Below are 11431 nucleotides of genomic sequence, written 5' to 3' on the forward strand. Positions count from 1 at the left end.
TATTGTAAGCCTTACTTCTACATACATTAGCAGTGTGTCCTTCCTTGAGACAATTAAAGAAAATAGGTTTGAACTTTTTCTTACCTTTATCCTTTGATGCTGGTTGTTTCTTTGATGCTCCACTTTTTGTCCCAGAGGTCTCACCTTCTTCATATTCAGAGAAACCAAGTCCATTGGTATTCTTTACCGGTTTGGCTGATTCAAGATTTTGCTCTAGCTTGACAGAGCTCTTATTGAATTTGGCAAGCATTTTCTTTGACTTAGTGAGTTCTTTGGAAATGGCATTGATCTCTTGCTTTAGCTTGGAGATCTCATGATCTTTGTCTTTTACCAGATCTTCAGCTTTCCTTCGGTTCTCAAGCTCTTGACACATTCTAATAGTTATTCCTTCAAGTTCCCTTCTTAGGTTGGCATCAGACTCATTCATTTTTTCAGCTTCTTGAATTAGGGTTTCCATGTCTGCTTGATCAGAAGAACTACTTTCAGTTAGCTCCATCATTTTTTTAGCATTCTCTCTTCTTTTTGCCTGAGAGGCCTTATATTTGACCTTAAGTTCATCATAGGCTTGCTCAGTCTGAGTGAGCCAATGAGTAAGTTCCCTCACAATGTATTCCCCCATATCTCTTTCCAACTGGTTAGACTTATCGAAAGGCTAGATCTGATACCAATTGATGAATACTAAGAGGGGGGGAGTGAATTAGTATATCAAAATATACTATACTTAAACACTTTAAGAGTCTAGAAGTAAATAGGTAAAACAGTTTAACAAACAAACCAGTTAACACATATGCAAACAAAATAGAAAATAAGGCATTCACCCATAGAAGAACAATCACCATAACATAAGAGATTTTGATGTGGAAACCCAAATGGGAAAAACCACGGTGAGATGAAACTCACAAGTAACTATCTGTAGAATAGTAACTAGATCGGTTAAGGCCAGACTGGTTAAGGTCATACAATGTTCTTTACCAGAACAGATCCTATTAGGAATTTCAATCTCTGTTAGGAGATAAGTCTATTTAAAGACTACCTTGTGAGAGGATTTCAGATCCACATATGTGAATCACCTTGTTAGAGGATTTGCAAAGGCTTTTTTGGGCCTACCCAGTTAAGGGTTTCTGACCTGTCAAAGATGTGAGTAATCAAGAAGTGAATGATCTAGCAAATGGCACAATCTACTTGATTAGATCCATTGTAGCACATAGCTAATGCTCTTCAGCATTACTTCAGTTTTAAGTAAATCCACACTCTACAGACTTGATCTTCTTAGTTAAGATCACACATACAAGAGCTTCATAAAGGACCACCAAAACCTTACAACTACTCTCATACATACCCATACAAAACCATAGACATGATGTCCTAAAAAGGAATCTGATTTCATGTCAGTCCAATAGGATTACATTGCAAGTTCCTAGGTTCATTGTATCTAGACATATTTGATAACATGGCACAAAATCACCATCAAAGTGTCGGTGGATGGTAACTCATCACAAAAATATACCGGTTGGTAACTCATCACAGAGTATTACCGGTTTATACAACTTTTTCGGTTACCAATTGATAACTCAGAGTAATACCGGTTTAATAGATTACCGGTTGACAAAAATTGAAGACTGGGAAAAAGATAACTACCGCTTCTAGCTCCTTTGCTCCGCTTTGCTTGAGGTCCTTAAACTGTTTGATCTCTCTCTGCTGCTTGGGTCTTTATACCACTTGAGATTGGTAGACACTTTCTTCATAACATCAATAGTCTAAAGACTACAACATGATACCGGTTTGGAACAATTACTAGTTGAGCATAATTCACACATTCACAAAGTGATCTCATAGCAAGTGTGTGTCCATCAATGACAATCACAACATAATCATCAAAATACCAACACATACATCCATGGACCTCATTTTACTTGAATTTTCTATGGTCCCTGAGCTATCTTATCAACATTTGAAACACTTCAACATTGGCTTAGAGACATTTGAGTAGCATTTGAAGGGGTCATGTTTGTCTTTGGACTGTCGTCTACATCAATTTACATTAGATTCTATATTTTTATCTTCAACAGTCGCTAATTTGATTAAGACAACTTTCAGCATTGACAAGGAGACCACTGAGCAATTCTTAGAGACATCATCATATATTTGGATTTCACTTCCAACCGATTCCTATCTAGAATGGGAAGCATTCGTGCATTTTTATTTGCTTTTGTTTTTTCCTAAGGGGAGGAATGTTGTTTGATGATTAGAGACCATCTTTTGCATCTAGTTTCGAGCATCTACCATTGACTACACATTGTGGGGGGATACTTGGTCCTTCCATACTACTTTTCACTTTTACCTTTTGCAAGACCTTTTTTAGGTGAGGGACACTACACCATACTATCTACCATGCAAAGTTAATATAAATTTTGAGGGGGGTTTTATTCCCATTCGGTTTTCCCTCTTTCATGTTTCCTTCCATAGGGTTGTCTCCTTAGTTACACTTTAGAGCAGGTGTTAGCACATGTAACTATCGTCTTATGTCTATGATTTATGGAGAACTTTTTGTTGCATGCTCCATTTGGGTTAAGCTAACGGAGGAGGACAACACATGTTTTAGCTCGACCTCTTCACCATAATTTCAATCCTTAAAAAAAGAGCTAGAGCCGCTAAATTTTTTTGATAATATTTTAAAGTTGTTGGTCCCATGGATTTTCTAGTGTTGTTTCGTTGAAAAATTTAAGATCCTAAGTTTAAGGAAGTTGGTGGTCTCATGAATACATATATTTCTTTTATATTCTTTATGCAATGATAAAAACAAGTTAAGAAAATTATTTTCCCTCCGAAATTGTTTTTTAACAACAATGTAAATTTCTAGCCCCACCCCAATTTCACCTGCTTAAATAAACAGTCCTAAAAATTAGGGGTTGCTATTTTTTAGGAAAAGATTATAAATAATCTTGTAGCATATTTTTTTTTTCATGGGTCCTCTTTCTCTATGAAAATAGAATATTAAGCCCCCTCATAAGACGACACCCTAAACCTCTCTCAAATAAGCTAGTTTTACAAGTGTTGCACTATTTTTGGAGCTAGTAATTGGATTGCAAGGGCATTCCATTTTGTGGTAGCAATTGATAAGGAATGTGGCTTCTTGTTTCACATGCCTTGAAGTCTCTTGACATTCTTCTTGGTGGAACTATTAAATATTTGTGAATATTTTTATAATTGATGCATCAAATTCATATTCTAAGGCTCTCAAGTTTCCTATAGTTGGTGGATAGATGGCTCCCCACCACCTAAGTTGCTTGCTGCATTTGTTTTAGCTTCTTCCCCTCTTTTGATGGGTATTATTGTTGTATCCCCTATAAATTGTACTATAAATTCTAGCATCATAGGCTTTTGAAATTTTTTGGTCAATATCCACATGTTTTATGAGTATTTAAATGAGGGGGTGTTTCAGGGAAGGCTGCAATCTCATGGACGAGGTTTCTTGGGTGTGGCAAATATAGCTTCCTGGAAATCAATAACTCTTTAGATCACATCATCAAGGTGGAAAATTCTACAAACCACTAAACATATAATACCTTTCCCCATATTTTGGTTGAATTAGTTTTGTCTAAACTTCTCTCAAATAAGCTAGTTTTACAAGTATTGACTATTTTTGGAGCTAGTAATTTGATAGTGAGGGCATTCCATTTCGTTGTAGCAATTGATCAACCATATGGAATGTAGCTTCTTGTTTCATATGCCTTAATCTCCCCCGACATTCCTCTTGGTGGGCCACCACCTAAGTTTGTTTATGCATTTGTCTTAGCTTCTTCCCCTCTTTTAATGGGTATTATTGTTGTGTCCCATATAGATGGTACTGTAATTTCTAGTAGACATTCAATCTTCTTGGCTGGATGTTCATTCTGTCGCTTGTTGATAAAAGGTTGTAATTTTCTGTTTCTTAATTTAGAGGATTTTGATGATACTTTTTCTTGGAAAGTGGTTCACAAAAGGAAGCAAGTTCTTCGAAAATATGTGTCTCGAATTCGAGTTAAGAATATTCACCTTTCTGGATTTAATCTGGATTTAATTTTGAGTTTGTGTACTTCCTTTTTTTAAGCTTTGCTACAGCTATGATGTTTAGCAAGATTTTATTCACCAACTTATGTAAAAATGGTGTGGGCCTTTTCAAAAACTCCTTTTAATAAAAAACAAGTAATTACCATGAAAGAAGATTGTTTCAAACACATATATATATATTTTTTATTTCAACAAATAGCCATCAACTTGAAACCTCCGGTGAAGCCAACCTCAACTTGGGATCGGCTTGTTAGAATTCAGTCGAACTGCTTTGTAGCAAAGATTCTCAATTTTGAGCTCCACTTCTACCCGGTCCTTGCGGATCTTGATGCCATTGAGGAAGCGAAGTGTGGAATTCAGTAGCTGATGACTTAAAGCATACTTGAGATGTGGGCCCATCTTCCGATACCTGACTTCCTTCTTCATTGATAAGAGCGGGCAGTAGCAGCGGATTGTCCAAAGACTGAATATGAAATTTTAAAGCCATTCTTCATTTCCCCCATTTTGTATTTTAAGAGAATCTCAGTGAACTTGGATTAAGCCAAAGATTTCACCAAATTACTTGCAACATTTAGAAGGATAATTCTCAACGTTTCTACAGTCAATTCGTTCAATTCAGATTCGGTATTTTCTATCCCAATATCCCTTACTAAGCTGAAGGGAAAATAATATGCAGCAAATAAGACCTTGTTAAACGCTTGCTTGTATAGTGACACTACAATTGTTTGTGGGTCGGTGTCCATTTGCATTAATTTTCTCCATGTCTTCATTGTTGATACTCTTCCATCAATATTTCTCATTCTAGTCCATGATATTTTTTGTGGGTTACTATGAGGAATACATAAATATAGAACTTGAACAACAAGGGACACAATTTTTGTTGGATCTTCTCTTCACTACAATATTGAGCCTGACATATTCCTTGGTTATTGGGATGTAAATTTTATTTTAATCTATAATTTTAAATAAGGAGCTTAATTGGTTTCTTGAATTAAAATTTATGGGCCATAGAAGTTGGGTAATGTAAAAATGTCAATGATACATAAAGAAAGTTCAAAGACTGAGTTAGAGTTGTGGACCTATTTATAATACCTGTTAAGGCATGACATAAGGTATCTTTGAATAGAGATAATTGATCCAAAATAGAATTGACAAGCTAATGTGTAAATTATGAAGAGCATATGACAAGTGTAAGGATTATGTTATTTTTTGTTAATGAACTTATCTTGGGGATTAGGTTTTATATTTTTACCTACAAATTGAGGTGTCATATTTATGTAGATTTAACCTCATCATTCCCTAATTACTATTTAACGGTTTCACATATTGTTTCTCCTATGTATTGGGCTCTTTAGATAAAGGTTCCATAATGAATTTACATACATAATGTTATGAACTGCTAGAACTGATCTAGATCCACTAATGTAATTGATATTTCATAAAGGCTTAGACTTGTTTGGGCAAGGTGATTGTACATCTTGCAAAATAAAAAATAAATATTAATACATGGATTAAATATTTATTGTGGTGTATTTTTGGATCTATGTACTTAGCCACATTAAATATTGACACATCCTTGCCACACAAACTATCATAAGAACATATACCAAACAATTTGGGATTTACATTATCCCACTTTCATGAATTCTTATCCCCTATCTCGATAAAATATTAAAAAATAATAATATTGTATTATTTACTTGACCCTTTTAACAAAAAATAAAAATAATTAATTTAGATCCAAATAATCTATCTTAATTAAATAAAACTCTTCTAACAATATTTTAAACCAATAGGAAAAATATATTGATGGACATTTTTTACTATAAAATTCAATTAATTAAAATTAGACTTTACAACATATGAGGGTAGTGTACACTAACAATATAAATTATGTAGGTAGAAGTTTGATAATGAGAATTTCCTTTCCACCAACACGTCTTTTGATAGGGAGTGTTTTTCATCCATCGTCATGGTACACTACAAAGCAAATCATCTCCATTAGCTAGATCAAATATGGGTCTAGATGGGACTAATCAAAGCTCAAAGTAGTTATGCTATGTTTTTTTTGGGTCTATTTTTCAAATTTCAAAGAAAGTTTATAACTTTTTTATTCTTTTCATTCGTGATTTTTTCATCTTTGGAAATGATTTTATTTTTCCTTTTAAAATATGTTCATATTTCATAAAAAAATACTCGAGTTTCATGAAATCACCCCACATTTCATAAGAACAATGCACACTTTATGAAATCAAGCTACTAATGATAAATTTTATGTTTAATAAATTTTATACAATATAAATATATATTATTTTTCTACATACTAAAATTACAATGCCTCTCTAACTAAAAATAGATGATAACTCCTCCCTTAATAATTGCCATGGTTCATATGACAAAACTAATATGAGTTATAGAGAGATCATAAATAAAATATTTATTTAAGATACCCAAATTGGCGAGGTCTTAACTTCTACCAAAGTGAGAAAAAAATCAAACCTATATTGGTGCATTTAAATTCATTCAATTAGATAGTCCAAGAAAGGTAACTTAATTATATAAATATTTTTGAATTAATTAGGTTTGGAGGTGTTATGAAGTTAATAAATAAAATTACTTAAAATATAAATATATTTTAGTTGTCTTCTCCCCTCTTTAAAATGACATTGTGAATAAGTGAAGTGGTGGTGTTTCAACCAAAATAAAATACAATTGTTTTAATGGAGAATAGAGTCCCAAGATGTCATAGTTGTATAAAGAAAAATAATTTATCAAATGGATAAGTGATACTTTTTCAAGAGAACGTGTGGGGAAAATGGCACAAATGGTCACTCAAAAAGATTGGTAGAAATAAAGAGCATAGGTGAAGGAAAAGAAAAATAATGATGGAAAGAGTTGAGAAAATGATGGAAAATGATTTTAAAAATAATAAAAATGATGAAAGTTGGTCAAAAATCATAATGATGGGTGAGAAAATGGGGAAAAACAATAAGTGAAGGTGAATTATTTTTAAAGAGTACTGAATAATAGTACTAGGGGGGTAAAATATTTTATTATTACCATTTCCAATAGTAAATCATTGTGTGAGTAGATCACTCATCAGAGGGAAGAGAAATGTGTACTAGTCCACAAGTAGTATAGTGAGCATTATGAATATGTATAGGTGGGTGGTAGGTCCAATTCAAATGTTAAGTATTAATTTTTACATCTTAAATATATAATTCCAATAAAATAGTGGGCGATTTAATTGTGATAACATGCACACTTCAAGGTACAATTCACTCTAGAGTGTATGCATGACTAGGCATATTAAATACATTTAAATCTAAAAAATATTCTTTGTTGGAGCACATACATGATCCAGGGTGGAGTCTATTCATAAGATCATGAAGCACATGTATTGATAGGGAGATATGCATTGTTGAAGTGTGGATTGATCATGAAGGATAGGCATGGACTTGGGATGGATATAGTCATTCTTACTAATATTGATGACCTAGAAGAGGCATTCAAAAATGTTGAAGTTTATTGACTACTTAGAGAAGAATGGTTTGGTGACACTAGAGGTGGTGGGCCTATCATAAATTATGATGATACCAATGATTCAATCCTATTAAGTGATGCTAAAATCCTTGGAAAAGTACTTATAGTATAAGATGATAACCTCTCACCTACCTACTAGGGAGATCAAAATCATCTCTGAGGATGTGTGAAGAATTGTCTGGAATTCAATTTATAGTAGGTTGATGTATTTGAAGTTGAGACATGCATAGTGGTCACCAAAAATATATTTGCGGAAGACTAGATTACCACTACAAGGATTATTATAAGGTCTCAATTGATGTCAATTGATAGTATAGGAGTTGGCTTGGTGATGATGAATTTTGTTTGTAGTGTCATGATACTTCATAAGACGAGATGGTATTTATCACTCAAGTTGGTAAATTATGTTGTGCATATCATTACGCATGAGAGAACCATTTCCTAGGGCTGCTATGCACTAACACAACTATGTTGGTTGATATAGATAGGTGCATAGATTTGCATTAATGAAACCACTATATATATGTGTATAGGAACACACCGTAGCATTGTAGGTAGAGAAGTTTCAAGAGGATGGGAACACCTATGAACTGAGATGGATTATGGATGGAGCTCGATACCACTATTTAGGGTATAAAAACTATTTTTAATGAGTTTTGGATGAGTTATACGTAAGGCATATAATATTATATCCTTATCTAGACATAGAGGAGGAGGAGGTGGAAGAGGAGGAGGAGGAGGAGGAGGAGTAGGAAGATGGTTATTATTTTAGCAATGTATAGTCTCCATGTTATATTACCAAGTAGTAAAGACTTGTTATGAACAATACAAGATGGACCACGATGGATATCTCATGTTTCTCTAAACGCCTAGAAACATTTTAGTAGTAGCATGTAGACCTTAGTGTTTGCAACATGTAGTGATGTATGTCCACTATGTGCTAAAGGGTTGGATGGTTTCTATTAATGGCATGTGAGCTATAACATCATCAACATGTAGGAAATGGGCCACATTTTATACTTAGCCATTTGATGAATTTCAGGGAAAAGTGAACTGTAATGAAGAGTAGGTTATTAATAGGCTGGTTAAACCTCATGGTTAAGTTTGAGTGTACCTCATTGTGAGAATTGAAACTTAGAGTTTGTTGGAATCACCGTTGTTGTTATGCCAAAATCTTGAGCTATCAACGAATGCCACAATGACCAAAGACAAGGATCCACGAGAGGCGATTAGGGGAATGTCTTAAATCTAGAGGTCAACACTGAACGTCTTTTACAGACTAGGGGGTAGTCTTCCGAAAATCCCCCCCTCAGCACGACTCATGGGATTCGAACCTATAACCCAGCACTTTGATACCACTTGTTGGAATCAGTGCTGCCATTATGTTAAAAGATCGAGCTATCAACAAACACTGCAACGAACAAAGACAAGGATACACAAGATGTGGTTAAGCACATGTCCCATATCCTAAGGTGAACGTTGAACGTCTTTTATAGAGTAGGGAGTATTCTCCAATAGAGTTACTACTATAGGACATCTTCAGTGAATGAATGGTTCATGGGTAGTACCATACATACACTAAACAATTTTGATTAATAATCTCTCTCTCCACAAGCCATGGAATCCACTTAGATGGTTTGGTAAGGGATTATATCCACTTTGCTTGGGATCATATTACATCCTAGTGTAAACCATATAAAGATAAGGACAATGATTCAACATTGCCCTCTACAAAAACATTTAAGGCATGCTTCATTTAGTATTCACAATTGACTTTCATTAATCATTATAACATAATCTTATTTGCATTATTGTCAATGACCCATAATTATATATAATTTCTTGAAATATTATATTGTTGAAAATTCATTGCATGGATTGTTTCCAATTGTCTAAATTACTAATTTGTTGTTATGCAAGAATGAATGATGCTTGAAAAAGAAATTGTATAGAATTTATGGATCTAATAAGAATTTTTGTCAGATTCTCTTAGATAAAGGGATGGAAAATCTATATTGACATTCAAGAATACATTAATCACATGATCAAAAATATAAATTCTAAAATTTATTTGCTTCCCCATATAACTTTTCCATTTCATTGTCATTGCATTATTTTTTACTGCATTTTCGCCAACCGTATCATCATTATCTTGGTTCTTTAAAATACATTAATCCATTCTTTATTTTGTCTATCTCGGTATCATCCCCCCTCATTAGAGCAAGGGGTTCCTCTCATTATGAGAAGTCAAATGTTTCTTTAATCTCCCTTGCCTCTGCTTTCAATCTCATGCTGGCACCATTCAATTCCCTGACCAAAGTATCTCTTATGATTGGTCAAGCTTAAATCACACACACTAAACAACATATTAAACTTAGAGAATGTCAGTCAACTCTGAACGTTTAACACTTTTAAGTTTAAAAATCAAAGCTTAGAATGTGTGATTTAATCCATCTGAAACTTCGTTATAATGTAAGATAAAGAAAGTCATGTCAACCACGCATATTTGATAGCTATAATTTCTCTTTCAATAGTCAACTCAGAGGGAAAACTAAAAACTGAGATAACTTGTTCAAAGTCGTTGGATTAGAAAACAACGGGATTTTGATGGGGCCACATAATGTTGGAAGTGGTTATCGGAGAAATTAATGCTTTAGTGGTCTTATTAATAATTTCAAAGTGGGTTTCGATATCCCGGATAATCATTGACTATTATTATATAGATATTTCTAATCTATACTCAGCGAGTATGGAATCAATGGTGTTAAACGGTTCAACCAAAATGGCTTTGACCGTGGTGGGTGGGGACTATTACACAGCTCTGCAACATATCACATTGAGTTTGTTCATTGACTATGTCACACCTGCCACTCTGTCTGCTGTGTAGACTAAGATTTTAAGGAGACTAGGAATAAGGAAGCGAGATTGAAAGTAGCAAACAGATAAAGTGACAGTGATAGTTTTTCGGTTAAAATTTATGTTATAAGAAACACTATAGAGGAGTGTGTAACAAGCTATGGGGGAAGAAATGGTCTCTGCAGTCCTGTTGCCATACCATGCTATGTAACCAGAGTAAGTATTCACTTGCAGGTAGGATATGTCGATCTTTTTTTCCTTTGGTTATCTACATGAGTCTACAAATATTCTTTATTTGGTTCCCATTACAATGGACAAACATCATTTTTGCACAGCATTGTTTGATGTAGTCAAGCAGAAAATCACTAATTATCAAAGGCAGTTTTTTCCGTATTCTTTCTTTTCCATTTACTTTAATTTCTGATGTAGGATCTCCATATAGACATATTATCATCTCATCAACAGCAATCTCAAATGAATAGGATCTCCATATTCTCTATGGACAATTTAATATTTTCGGTTTTTTATTTAATCATATTTATTACTGATTTTTAGTGTAGTAAAATTTATATTTAAACTCAGAATTAAAGATGCAAGAAGAAAACAATCAATAGACATGGAGGTTCCCAAACGGGTTTACATTGTAAGAGGCAAAAACCAGGTTGATTCTTCAAATATCTATGGAGAAGCCAACTCCATCTATTAAATTCCTCAAGAACTTCGACCAATTGACAAGGATTCAGACAAATCCTTCTACCCTTTGGGCTCTGTAAAACCCGAGAGGGTGATCCCTTAGTGAATTTTATGATCTCTGCACCATACTCAAAGATTCACTAAAACAAAGCAGATGATCTCATATGCAGGGTAAACAATAGGGAGAATGCTCAAGGATGGCAAATCCTTCAGTGATCCTCAACCTAATTGGAGCATGAGATGGGTAGAACACACAATAAGAGACATGAATTGAAAGGTATTCTGATAT

This window comes from Cryptomeria japonica, chromosome 5 (assembly GCF_030272615.1).
Source record: "Cryptomeria japonica chromosome 5, Sugi_1.0, whole genome shotgun sequence".
NCBI classification, from domain to species: domain Eukaryota; kingdom Viridiplantae; phylum Streptophyta; class Pinopsida; order Cupressales; family Cupressaceae; genus Cryptomeria; species Cryptomeria japonica.